We start from the raw sequence: 14,565 nt of genomic DNA on the forward strand, positions 1-14,565 counted from the left end.
CTAGAGATGCTAGATCTCTTAAGCCTCATGGACTGGACACGTAAGATTCCTGCGTAATGTATTCCCTTATCTCTCTTCATCCTGGTGGTCCCCCCCGCAAGAATGGTAAGTTAGAAGACTAGATAATTATTAGGTCTCTTTTCTTTTCTGTAACCCTTTCTACCATAGGACTTTGCCTTAATATAATATTAATCTCTTGAAAGGATGTGTATGACCATATTTGGTAACATCGTTGGTTTTAAGGTTGTATCCTCCACATTCTATGGGGTAATCTCTAACGTTTCTTTTCTGTACAATAGTAAGTTTAAATAAATTAGATTGTTACCCTTTTTGCACAGGTATCATTCGTTCTTAATTTCATGGTTTGATTCATATAGATAAAAAGGTTTTTAATCACTTATTTTATATATAGGTAAGTAGACATGTGCTGAACAAAATGTATTGTTTCGGAATTTCGTCCAAAAAATTCATTTATTTAGTTACTCACGAAATTCGTTTTTATTTATTTAGTTTTTCGTTCAAAAATTTCATTCATCTGAAAATCCACATGAATTACGGTCGAATCTGTCTTTGAAGACTTATGGTGTCTGTCGAATGTATAAAGAAGATTCTACGGAGCTAGTATATAGCATACTTCGTGTGAACTTTAGAACCCTATTAAAGTCTATGGGACTCCAACGTTCAAAATCTAAAGTGCTAATTTTAAAGGCTAATATGCAAGTTACTGTCCTAAAAAGTGTTTGGGGACCCGGGTCCTGCCCCAGGGGACATGTATCAATGCAAAAAAAGTTTTAAAAACGGCTGTTTTTTCGGGAGCAGTGATTTTAATAATGATTAAAGTGAAACAATAAAAGTGTAATATTCCTTTTAAATTTCGTACCTGGGGGGTGTCTATAGTATGGCTGTGAAGGGGCACATGTTTCTGGTGCTTAGAACTGTCCCTGCACAAAGTGTCATTTATGCAGGAAAAAAAGTCCTTTAAAATCCCTCGCAGCTATTATGAATTGTTGGCTCTGTAATACAGAGAAAACTCATTGAAAGTCATTGATAAAAATAAGTCAATTTAAAAAAAAGCGTGGGGGTCCCCCAAATTCAATTACCAGGCCCTTCAGGTCTGGTATGGATATTAAGGGGAACCCTGCGTCAAATTTAAAAAAACAATTTGACTTTGGGTTCCCCCTAAATATCCATACCAGACCCTTCAGGTCTGGTATGGATATTAAGGGGAACCCCGCATCAAATCTCTTTTCCAGATAGTATAAAGCACCACTCATACTTCTTACCTTAAAAACTGAAATCATGGGGCGCATGCACGGCTCTCCAAGATGACAGATGTGTAATCCGTGAGCTCCGGTCCCGTCCCACGATCTGCAACCCCTGTAACGCTAACGCTGGCACAGATTGATCCAGGGGTAAGCCTCCGAGTCTCCTCATCCCTCCCAGGCACTTCATGGGAAAAATCGGGGATCAGCGATCGGCCCTCCTCCAATATGGATCGCTTCCTAACTAGGCCCTCATCCCCGCCCCCGATTACACAGGGAGATCCGGAGGATTATGTCAGTTCACTTATGGCGGAGGACTCCTAGCAGTGGTCACCCCGACAGCCCCCACCTCCCCTCCCTCCGCAGGCCCTCACACCAGAGTTGATGGATCTCAAACTCCAGGCCCTGGCTCAGCAAGTTACCAGGGACATAGCCCAGGAGATGGGGAGGATCTCCAGGGAACTTAGGGGGGAAATAGATGCCCTAGGGGAATGCACGCGACCCTGGAAACGAAATTTGATGAGACTCTGCATTATGTGCAGGCTCTTGAAGAGGAAAACACTACTCTAAATTCTGTCTCCCAACTGCAACTCCAACAGGAGGATCTCGAGAACAGAGAACGATGCCAAAACCTCAGGATCTGCAGTGTTTCTGAGAAGATAGCTGACAATAACATCAGGCCATACCTTCTAGGTCTCTTCAGCACCCTGGCCCCGGACATAGTGGACAAAGACTGGCGCCTGGACAGGGCCCACAGGTCCCTGGCTCCTAAACCCCCTGCAGGGGCTAGGCCCCGTGATATAGTGGTACGTTTCCATTTTTATGAAAGCAAGGAGGCCCTGACCAAGGCTACGTGCAACAGGCCCTGCATTGAGTACAAGGGGGATAAAATCCAACTGTTCAGTGACCTTTCTCCCATCATGTTGGCCAAGTGTCGTTCTCTGAGACCCATCACATCCCACCTTCAGGAGCACAAGGTCCCTTATTATTGGGGCTTTCCCTTCCCTTTGAATGTCACCATGAAGGGGGCCCAGCACATCCTGCGGGACCCCCAGGAAGGCTTTCCTCAAGAATCTGGGCCTTCCCCTGCTCCCTGCAGAGTTTGACCAAGCACCTCCGACTACCCCAAGACACAGCTCTCTTCCTCCCAGGATCTGGACTCTGGTGAGGGGAAGAGGATCAAGGGCCTACTCCACACCCCAACGCTCTCAATGCCCCAGACCCCCCACCTGAGGATCTGTCGGGGTCCCCTCAGATTTTGCTATTTTTTTTCCTGTTGCCTCACACAAGGGGTTGCGGCCTCTCTGATGGTTTCCCCCCGTGGAGTGAGGTATGCCTCTACAGTTGATTTTCAGCCCTGCGCAGTTCCACCGCTAGTTCAGAGTTCCCAGTTGTGCTGTTTTTTTTTTATATACTTAAGTTTATGGATGCTTCCTTCGGCTGACTTTGTTACGGAGGTCATGGGGAGCCCCTACAACGCCATCGACCTCTCTGGATCGTCGGGCCGGCCTCCTTCCATGTTGGGAACTGCCATGCTCCCCACCAAGTCCTTGGGCTGCGGCCAAGGACCCCTGACAGGTTTGTCCCTCTCAGGTTTTTTCTTGTTGACCTTTTTTGTTTTTTTTAGGCCATGCTGGCCTTATGGTTGCTCTGCATCATTATATTCAGTGGCCCCCTTTTTGGGCCTGCACGCATACTCCTTTTTTGGGGGACTGATATGTGTCTCCTTTTTTCCATATTATTGTTTTGATGTTTTCTTGGTGTTTTGGTTTTTATTTTTTATTTTGCTTTTATTGCTTATATTGGGGTTTTTTCTCTAATGCATTTGCCGGTAACTGTTTTGTGCATTTTATGTCTACATATGTCCTTGGGTGTTTCTTTCCATGTTGCAACTAACTCTATTGTTAGCAATATCTGTTTTAATTATAATGTGCTGATAGACAGGTTAGGGCCCCTCCCTGGCCCCCTCTTGAGCCGTGTTGTGTCTGGGCCTCCGCCCTTTGACCTGCATGTTCATTGGCCTGACTGCCCCGACGCGACATGGCTTTGAAACTGGTCTCCTATAATGTAAAGGGCCTGAACTCCGTCAGGAAGAGATGGCTGGCCTTGAGGGAGTTTAGGGCCTCTGGCGCGGATGTGATTTTGGTCCAGGAGATGCACTTCCGGGCCGGGGGCTCCTTTAGATTCGCATCTAAACATTTTCCGGTGTCTTATGTGGCATCGGATCCATCGGGTAAAGCTGGAGTAGCAATTTTAATCAGAAACTCATGTCCTCTCCAGGTTAAGTCATCTCAAGTGGATCCTCAGGGTCGTTATATCATATTGCAGGGATCCTATCTCTCTAACCCTATGACGATCATGAACGTCTACGCCACTAATTCAGGTCAGGTAAAGTTTCTCACGGATGCCTTGGCGCGTCTGCATACGTTTTCTTCTCCCTTTACAGCTCTAGGTGGGGACTTTAATGCTGTGCTCTCTCCTGCCCGGGACAGGCGATCTCTGTTTGATCTCACTCCACCCCCGGCCTCGCACACCCTGGCTACCTCCTTTAGGAAACTGATTCGTGCACATCACTTGTTTGACGCATGGCGACTCAAACATCCCTTGGGTAGGCAATACTCATTTTACTCCTCTCCTCACAAGATGTTCTCTCGACTGGATTATTTTTTTATTACGCCCCCCCTGATATCTCACGCAGTGTCGTCTGACCTGGGTGCGATAACCTGGTCGGATCATGCCCCCTTGACTCTAGATCTATGCCTGTCTGCTGCCTTCCCCAGGAAATGTCACTGGAGACTCAACGAGTCCCTGCTCAAGCACCCTGAAACCAATGCTAAACTCGAGGCGGCCCTGGTCGAATATTTTATCCTGAACAAAGGCACTGTGCCCAGCCCATCCACCCTCTGGGAGGCCCACAAGGCCTTCTTCCGGGGGCAATGTATTGCTCTCGGTTCACGAATGAAAAAAGATGCGGCTCTCTTGAAATCTTCTTTGCTCCTAGAGCTTCACAGAGCAGAAAGGGCTCTGCTGCGCTCCCCCACAGTGGATCGGCTGCGCACGGTCACTGGCCTGAGGAACCGTATAAAATCCCTAGACATGTCTCACATAGACAAATCAATCTTGTGGGCTAAACAAAAGTTCTACGAGTACTTGAATAAGCCCCACAGGATGTTGGTCTCTAGACTTAACCCAAGGCCCTATCACGCCTTCCCAGACCATATCAAACTCCCTGACGGGTCCCCCACTTTCTGCCCCCAGACAATGACCCAGGTGTTTGGCGACTTCTATAACAAACTCTATAGTTACCTAACCCCCGCACAACATCCTACATTTGATGGGGCTGCTTTTGAGAAGTTCATGTCGGGCCTGAAGCTCCCCCAGTTGTCAGATTCAGATCTGCATATACTAAACATGCCCATTACAGAGGATGAAGTGGACAACACCGTTAAGGCTCTCCCTTCCCACAAAGCTCCAGGTCCGGATGGCCTCCCATACTCCTACTAAAAACACTTCCTCCCCATCCTGTCGCCTCATCTAGTGACCCTGTATAACTCGCTACTTCTAGGTAAGTCCCCTCACCAACATTTTCTCCACTCCTTCATCATGGTTATACCTAAGCAGGACAAGAACCCGACCCTTCCAGACAACTACAGGCCTATAGCCCTTTTAACTTCAGACTACAAATTATTTACAAAAATCCTCGCCAACCGTTTATCCCAATTCCTGACGAAGCTCATAGACAGAGACCAGGTGGGCTTCGTTCTTTACAGACATGCTGGTGACAACACCCGGCGAACTATAGACCTAATTGACATGCTGAACAGGGTTCGTCGCCCTGCCCTGATTCTCAGTCTGGATACCCAAAAGGCATTTGACAAGTTAAGCTGGCCCTACATGTTCGCAACCCTCACTAGATTTGGCTTAAGGGGACCCTTTCTCTCCGCACTACAATCCCTATACTCCAACCCCTCTTCCCAGGTCCGATTAGTGTCCTTCACCTCCCATTCATTCCCTATGACGAACTGGACTAGACAGGGTTGCCCTCTCTCCCCGCTCCTCTTTATTCTCTGCCTAGAACCTCTGGCAGAGGCTATCAAATCTCACCCTGATATCAAGGGGGTACCCATGCGGCAAAGGGAGTATAAATTATCCTTATTTGCGGATGATGTCCTCCTTAGGCCGCGTACACACGCGCGGACTGTTCGCCCAACCTTGTCCACTGAACAGTGTTTGGGCGGACAGTCCGCTCGTGTGTGGGGCTTCAGCGGACAGTTTCAGCGGACAGTTGGACGAACAAGGTCTTACGGAAATTCCGAAAAACTGTCCGCTGAAACAAGGTTTCAGCGGACTGTTCGCTCGTGTGTAGGCTTGTTCGGCCAACTAAGTCTCGCGCATGCTCAGAAAGGATTTTCACGCCGAAAGCTATAATGCAGTGTATAGGACGTCGTATTTTTCGTCCCGTCGTACGTGCCGTTCACGTCATCGCGCACGGTTTCAGCAAACTGTTCGTCCGTCGTGTGTGGCCATGTCCGTCCATGCTAAGTTTGAGCGGACTGTTTGCCGAAACTGTTGGACGGACAAAGTTGGGCGAACAGTCCGCGCGTGTGTACGCGGCCTTACTCTGACCAGTCCTCACACTTCCCTTCCTTCCCTGCATGCCCTACTCACTCAATTTAGTTCTCTATCAGGCTACAAGGTCAACACGGCAAAGACAGAGGCCCTCCCCCTCCATGTTCCTCCAGAGGAACTTCTGCGTCTGCAAAATACATTCCCCTACCGATGGTGCACATCGTCCCTCAAATATCTTGGGGTTCAGCTAACAACATCCTACTCCTCCCTTTACCCGACCAATTACATCCCTTTGTTTAAGTCTATCAACAGTATGTTATCTCGATGGACCTCCCTTCCTCTGTCTTGGATAGGCCGAATTAATGTGCTAAAAATGTCCATCATGCCAAAACTGTTATATTATTTTGAAACCTTGCCTGTACCCATCCCGATGTCACAGATTAAGTTACTTAAGCGCTGGTTCTTGAAATTTATTTGGAGTGGCAGGGCCCATAGAGTGGCTGGTTCGGTGGTTTTTGCCCCCAAGGATCAGGGGGGCATGGGTGCCCCGGACGTCTACAAATACTATCTGGCCTCTCATCTGCGCCCGATAGTGTCTTGGTCTTGCCTGAGACCTCCGAATCGCTGGACGGAGATTGAGATGGGTTCCCTATATCCGACCCATCCCTGTTCCTTGGCGTGGTCGCCGGGGACAATGGGGGACCCCAGGCTTCTGGATCTCTGCATGGGTCCCATGTTGTTCACACTCAGACTGTGGCGTTCCTGCTCTTCCAAATTTGCATTGTCATCACCCTGCCCCCCCCTCTAATGTGCTGTTTAATCCCTTAGTTCCTGACAGTCTTTCGCATGTTCGTATGTTTCCCTGGGCTAAAGAGGGACTGTTCCAACTCCGCCACTTCGTTCATCCTGTCACGCGTAAACTTAAACCCTTTTCGGCCCTCCAAACTGACAGTCAACTCCCGAACCGCATGCGGTATTCGTACCTCCAGATAACTCACTACTTTTCAACTCTTTCCCCCTCTCTCTCCCTCACCACACCGATGCCTTTTGAGCTGCTCTGCTCCCAGGGCCCCTACCAAGCAAAGCTTATCTCTAGTATTTACCGTATACTTCAGCAGAGGTCCTCTCTCACTCTCACTGCCCTATCCCACTCCTACATGGACAAATGGTTGCAGCTCCTTCATCAACAAATCACTCTCTCACAATGGTCCAGAATTTGGTCCTCCGCCTCTAAAATTTCCAGATGCGTTGCACAGAGAGAGACAGCATATAAAGTCCTACTGTTCTGGTATAGGACCCCAGAGGTTATTCATCGATATGACCCCTCTCTTTCTCCCATGTGCTGGAGGTGTGGAAAGGCCAAGGGAACACATTATCATATCTTCTGGCAATGTGCTCTAATTGCTCCTTTCTGGTCCATGGTATCTCACATGCTCCAGCAGATTTTTGACACCTCCATTCCATTGGATCCTGTCCACCTTCTCCTAGGCCTTCCCTTCCCGGGGTTGGGGAAGGCAGCTAATAAATTAGCCTCCTATGTTCTGCTTGCTGCTAAAAGAGCTATTCCCTCTAATTGGTTATCTACTCAGCCCCCAACCCAGACTCAGCTGATACAAACCATCAAGGACATACGCAGAATGGAACATTTGACGGCTATGGTGGAGGATGGGACTGACCGGTTTGGCATGATTTGGGCCCCCTGGGACACCTCGACCTTTGGGCTTCCGCAGGTGCCCTCGGTACCCCTAGTCACCCAGTCATTAGCAATCCCCTAGTGTTCCCTATCCCTCTCGATCCCCAGTGTTTGATATCATGTCGGTACTTTAAGTCTTTTTTTACTGGCCCAACAGCCACTTGAAGCTTACCTTATCTCTTGAGGAAATTTATAGTGGTAGGAAGCCCTCTTCTGTCAGATTTTAGTCATGTTATTGAAGCACCAGTTCAAGACCCCAACCTCTGCATTAAGAAATATACAATGACTCTCAGTCTTTCTTTTTATTTTAATATTGTTTTACGCACTACTTTTCTGTTGTTTTGTTTTTTTCCTTTATGTGCTTTGTTTCGCTTTGTTTTCTTTTATTCATTTATTTTTATTTTTTGACTGCTACTGTATACCTGTAATCGCCATGTGGTTATATCAGTCTCTCTAATACGGTATGCTCCAGACATTCCTTGTCTATTGTCAGTTCTGTATGTCTTTATATTCTGTAAAATTTCTCTCAATAAAAATTACAACTTAAAAAAAAAAACTGAAATCATAAATAGGGATGGCCGAACTGTTCGCCCAGCAGTCGGTTTGCGGCAAATTTTGCGTGTTCGCGATTCGCCCGGCGGACATATGTGTTTACAGTGTGAAAGAACTTTGACCCATGATGACACATCGATCATGGGGTACAGGACAGCCAATGGAGACATTTCAGCACATGGACAATTGGACATTCCCCAACCTTATAAATAGACCTGATCTGGTGGGCATTTTACATTCTGTCTTTTGTCAGTGTAGGGAGAGGTTGCTGTGTGGAGCAGGGACAGACTGTAGTGACACAAATTGCTAGCTATTAGGTCCACAAAAGTCCTTTTAAGGACTGGTATAGGCGTAGTACAGTATATAGGGTTCAGTGCACTGCTGTGCTGGTGATTGCAGCTGTCTTTTGTCAGTGTAGGGACACTATGTGCAGCAGAGACAGTCAGTTTAATCACTAGCTAGCTATTACTACTAGGTCCACAAAGGTCCTTGTAAGGACTGGACTGGTATAGGTGTACAATATATAGGGTTGTGGTGCACTGCTGCTGACTGCTGCCCTATTCTGCAGCAGTCTTTTATCAGTGTAGGGACTGAGGGACAGTCTACAAATCACTAGCTACTAGGTCCACAAAGGTCCTTTTAAGAACTGGTATAGGTGTATAATATATAGGGTGCTGGTGCATTGCTGTGCTGGTGATTGCAGCTGTCTTTTGTCAGTGTAGGGACAGGACGCTGTGTGGAGCAGGGACAGTCAGTTTAATCACTAGCTAGCTATTACTACTAGATCCACAAAGGTCCTTTTAAGGACTGGTATAGGTGTACAATATATAGGGTGCTGGTGCATTGCTGTGCTGGTGATTGCAGCTGTCTTTTGTCAGCGTAGGGACAGGACGCTGTGTGGAGCAGGGACAGTCAGTTTAATCACTAGCTAGCTATTACTACTAGGACCACAAAGGTCCTTTTAAGGACTGATATAGGTGTACAATATATAGGGTGCTGGTGCAGGGCTGTGCTGCAGATTACTGCTGATTTCTGCAGCAGTCTTTTATCAGTGTAGGGACTGAGGGACAGTCTGCAAATCACTAGCTACTAGGTCCACAAAGGTCCTTGTAAGGACTGGTATAGGTGTAATATTTGGTGTGCAGTATATAGGGGTGTAATACATGTATAAAATACTTGCACATATAGAAAGCATAGTATAGTGCATTTCCACTCTGCAGAATTGTGACTGCTGAGCGGTTATGCAGCAATACTACAAAGAGTGACAAACGCAATCAAAAAAAGTATTATAACTGGTGTGATAGACCAGTGGCCCCCAAAAATGACAGATTGAAGCGGGGTGTTATATAACTTCTTCCACATACATACTGCACTTCTCTAGAGACTTTTGTCACAGGGTCATTTAAAAAATGACAGGCAGAGGAAGAGGTAGGCCCTTCCTCAGGGGTGGTAGGGGTAGGGCAGGAGCAACAGGCTTGAGCCAAAGTGGCAAATTGCAGAAGGTGCGTGCGATTACATCAAAGGACGCACCAGACTTGGTTGAGTGGCTCACTCAGCCTTACTCTTCTGCATCCTCCTCATCCTCTCGATCTGCACCCTCTTCTTCACTCTCTGCTATGTGCACCCCCAAAGACACTACCATCAACACCACCACATACCCTCCGCTTGAGTCACAGGAATTATTTTCCGATCCATATCAAGACATTTCCGATGCACAGCCACTCTTGGCATTGGATCAGGAAGAGGAGGTAGCAACAACCACCACTCAGCAGTCTGACAATAGTACCCAGATCAGCCCTAGGAGGGGGTTGGTCCCCGCTGTTGCTGCCTACTCCGAGATCTCTAATTATAGTGGTGGCGAAGGTGACGTCGATGATGACGTGTCTTGTGATGTCACGTGGGTGCCCACAAGAGAGGAAGAGGAGGGGCGTTCAGAGGGAGATATGGACCAGCAGATAGGGAAGAGAAGCAGGAAGAACTTGCATTGCACAGGAGGGACAAAGCAGACTGCTAATGTATCAGAAGCGAGGCATCAACCATGTACGGTCACATCTGGCGCTCCCAGGACCCCGGCACATGACTCCACAGTGTGGGCTTTTTTTTTTAACGTGTCCGCTGCTGACAATAGTGTTGCCATCTGCAATCTTTGCAGTCAACGCATAAGTCGCGGTAAGCCCAACACTATCCTAGGGACGACTGCCTTAAGAAGGCACATGAGCTGCCATCACCGAGCCCAGTGGAAGCAGCGGAACACACAAAGCCACACTCCAGGCTCTCACTGTCCAGTCTCGTCTTCTACTTCTCCTTCTCCTCTCTCCTCACAATTGTCCTCCACTCCACTTTCCATCACGCCATCCTCACGTTTTTCTGCAAAAAGGCAGGCTTCCGTGGGCCAAATGTTTGAGCGTAAAAAAAATTATGACACCGGATAACCCTCTTGCCCAATGGTTGACGGCTGGCTTGTCAGAACTGATAGCCCGCCAACTACTGCCATATAAACTGGTGGAATCTGAGGCCTTTCGAAAATTTGTGGCCATTGGAACACCACAATGGAAGGTCCCAGGAAGGAAGTATTTCTCAAAGAAGGGCATCCCAGAGCTATATGGCCATGTTCAGCGGCAAGTGAATGTATCTCTGGCACACGGTGTTGGTGCCAAGATACATCTGACCACAGACACGTGGTCTAGCAAACACGGGCAGGGAAGGTATATCACTTTTACTGCCCACTGGGTGAACCTTCTGACGGCCGTCAAGCATGTAACCTGTGGCACCCGTGTAGATTTGGTTTGACGGCCACGGATTGCATGCAGGTCTGGCTCTTCTTCTCCTCCTCCTCCTACTCCATCCTCCTCCCTCTCCTCCTCAGCTGACTCCTCCTTTTCCGCTGCTAGCGTCTCTTCCGCTGCACCGCCCAAGCTCCCCAGAACCTATTCGACATGCCAGGTGAGACGTTGCCATGCGGTGCTGCGTCTGTTGTGCCTGGAAGCCAAGAGCCACACTGGCCCTGCACTCCTTTCAGCTTTGCGTTCACAGGCAGATCAGTGGCTAACACCGCTCAATTTGACAGTTGGTAAAGTGGTGTGTGACAACGGTGCCAATCTGCTTAGTGCATTGAAACAGGGCAAATTTACGCATGTGCCATGCATGGCACACGTCTTAAACTTGGTCGTGCAGCGATTCGCTGTCAAATACCCTGGGGTCCTGGACATCTTGCGGCAGGCAAGGAAAATCTCGGCCCATTTCAGAAGATCTTTCACGGCCATGGCTCACCTTGCTGACATTCATCGGCGACACAATCTGCCAGTCAGACGTCTTATTTGCGTTTGCCCGACGCGATGGAACTCAACCTTCTATATGCTTGATAGGCTGATCCAGCAGAAACGTGCAGTTAACGTCTACCTGTATGAACTCTGCGGCAGAACAGGTTCTGGGGAGCTGGTTTTTTACACCGCGCCAGTGGCTGCTCATGCGCGACGCATGCAGACTTCTGCGGCCATTTGAGGAGATCACCAAACTGGTCAGTCGCAGCCATGGCGCCATCAGTGACATGTTACCTTATGCCTTCTTTATGGAGCGTGCATTGCGTTGTGTCATTGATCAAGCCATGGAGGGGCAGGAAGTCGCAATGCTGGATGAATTCCCCGGGGGGCTACTCTATCTGAGACAAGTCAACAACAGGAGTCTGAAGAGGAGTCAGAGGAGGATGGTGCCAGGGTGGATTAGGAGGAGCAAGAAGAGCATGCTTTAAACCTTTCTGGGATCCCTGCTGTTGTGCGTGGATGGGGAGAGGAGAACAAGGAGGATGACATTATCCTGGATGATGAGCAGGAGCCAGGCCACCACACCACTTCCAGTTTAGTGCAAATGGGGGCCTTCATGCTCCAGTGTTTTAACAGGGACCCCCATATAAAAAGCATAAGGGTCAAGGACCAGTACTGGGTGGCAATGCACTTAGACCCCCGATACAAACACAAAATGGCGGAAATGTTACCACCGTCACAGAGGTACTATATGCCCGTACCCTCCTGTTTGAAGAGGTTGAGCGGTGTCATATTTTTGGGGCCCAGCAGCGAGTTGCTGGTATCAGTGCTGATGTCAATTTTCTCTGTCTCGGTGCTGGTGTGGTGTCAGTGCTCTCTCTATCATGGTGCTGGTGTCAGTGCTCTCTATCACGGTGCTGGTGTCAGTGCTCTATATCATGGTGCTGGTGTCAGTGCACTCTATCACGGTGCTGGTGTCAGTGTGCTCTCACGGTGCTGGTGTCAGAGCACTCTATCACAGTGCTGGTGTCAGTGCTCTATATCACGGTGCTGGTGTCAGTACACTCTATCACAGTGCTGGTGTCAGTGCACTCTATATCAAAGTGCTGGTGTCAGTGCTCTATATCATGGTGCTGGTGTCAGTACACTCTATCTCTGTGCTGGTGTCAGTGCTCTATATCACGGTGCTGGTGTCAGTGCTCTCACGGTGCTGGTGTCAGTGCACTCTATCACGGTGCTGGTGTCAGTGTTCTATATCACGGTGCTGGTGTCAGTGCTCTCATGGTGCTGGTGTCAGTGCCCTCTATCATGGTGCTGGTGTCAGTGCTCTATATCACGGTGCTGGTGTCAGTGCTCTATATCACAGTGCTGGTGTCAGTGTTCTCACGGTGCTGGTGTCAGTGCACTCTATCACGGTGCTGGTGTCAGTGCTCTATATCACGGTGCTGGTGTTAGTGCATTCTATCACGGTGCTGGTGTCAGTGCACTCTATCACGGTGCTGGTGTCAGTGCTCTATATCACGGTGCTGGTGTCAGTGCTCTATATCACGGCGCAGGTGTCAGTGCTCTATATCACGGTGCTGGTGATCATCTCCTGCACCCTCTTCATAGCCTACCCTGACCTTTCCTCTCCTCCATTGCCTTCATGCGCTCCTGAGTCCTGAATTATCAAAATTTCACAGATAAAAAAAGAATGCTTGTAGTTGTCGATCCCAGATTCACTTCATACATGTGTTATGTCAGTGGCCATGTGGTGGGACTATGTGTGCACAGCTAGTAAGTATTTTGTGGCTGAAAATATGACCTGTAGGTTTTTAAAGTTCGCCTGCCATTGAAGTCAATGAGGCCCGCCGCGAACTTTGCGGTTCGCAAACTTTTGGCCGCATTCGCGGTTCGCGTTCGCGAAACGTCCCGTCAGAAGTTCGTCCATCTCTAATCATAAATGGTGTTTCTGCAAGAATAATTCCCGGGAAGGTAAGAGTTTTTTTTTTTAATTGCCCCCATACAGGCGGACAAGGGGCTAATGAAATGGGATGGATCTCTGAAAGAATTTCAAACTTACCAAACAGATGTTATGGGTTTAACAAGAAGTACAGGTTATGATAGAAAACATGTTGATATGTGTGATGTCTAGAGGTCGTCTTTGACCTAGTTAATTGTGTGAGTGTGGGTGTGGAGTATGCAATATAGATTGTGTCGTGTGAAGTTTGTTCTCAGCTGCTGACAGCCAGGGCAGTCTTTAATATTGATTGGACCCTGGGCAAAAATTTTCTTGGGGGCCCCCCACCCATGCAATTTTGCGCTCCACCTGCTCTGAGACATACAATAAATAGCAGCTAGACTTAGGCCGCGTACACACGGGCGGACTGTTCGCCCAACTTTGTCCACTGAACAGTGTTTGGGCGGACAGTCCGCTCGTGTGTGGGCTTTCAGCGGACAGTTTCAGCGGACAGTTTGACAAACAAGGTTTTTCGGAAATTCCGTAAAACTGTCCGCTGAAACCTTGTTTCAGCGAACAGTCCGCTCGTGTGTAGGCTTGTTCGTCAAACAAAGTTGCGCGCATGCTCAGAAAGGATTTTCACGCCGAAAGTTATAATGCAGTGTATAGGACGTCGTATTTTTCGTCCCGTCGTACGTGCCGTTCACGTCATCGCGCACGGTTTCAGCAAACTGTTCGTTCGTCGTGTGTGGCCATGTCCGTCCATGCTAATTTTGAGCGGACTGTTTGCCGAAACTGTTTGACGGACAAAGTTGGGCGAACAGTCCGCCCGTGTGTACGCGGCCTCAAAATCAGTTTACTGTATCAGATCAGGCAGTAATTGTGATTACCATTACAGCATCTCATTACTGCTTGATGACTGGTTGCTAGAGGTTACAGCACATATTACGGCTCACTGATTAGTTGCTCGAGGTTACAGCAAATGATTTCTGCTTGTTAATTGGTTGCTAGAGATTACTGTTAAGTAATACTGCTCACTGATTGCTTTCTGGAGGTTACAGCACATCTTCTCACTGCAGAGGAGCATGATACACATAGGAATGCCACCTTTATTTACAAATCAATGCTGCCATCTGCATCTATTTACTATAATGCTGACAATATTTACATATGAATGCCGGTTATTTACATGTAAACAAAGGGGCTGCAGGTGAGTCATCTGTAGACAACAATAAGGCAGAGCTGGGCAGCATTAGTACTATCAATTCACACTGAGATATCAGGACACAG

This window comes from Lithobates pipiens, unplaced genomic scaffold (assembly GCF_037356315.1).
Source record: "Lithobates pipiens isolate NorthernLeopardFrog02 unplaced genomic scaffold, aLitPip1_a1.2 Scaffold_22, whole genome shotgun sequence".
NCBI classification, from domain to species: Eukaryota; Metazoa; Chordata; class Amphibia; order Anura; family Ranidae; genus Lithobates; species Lithobates pipiens.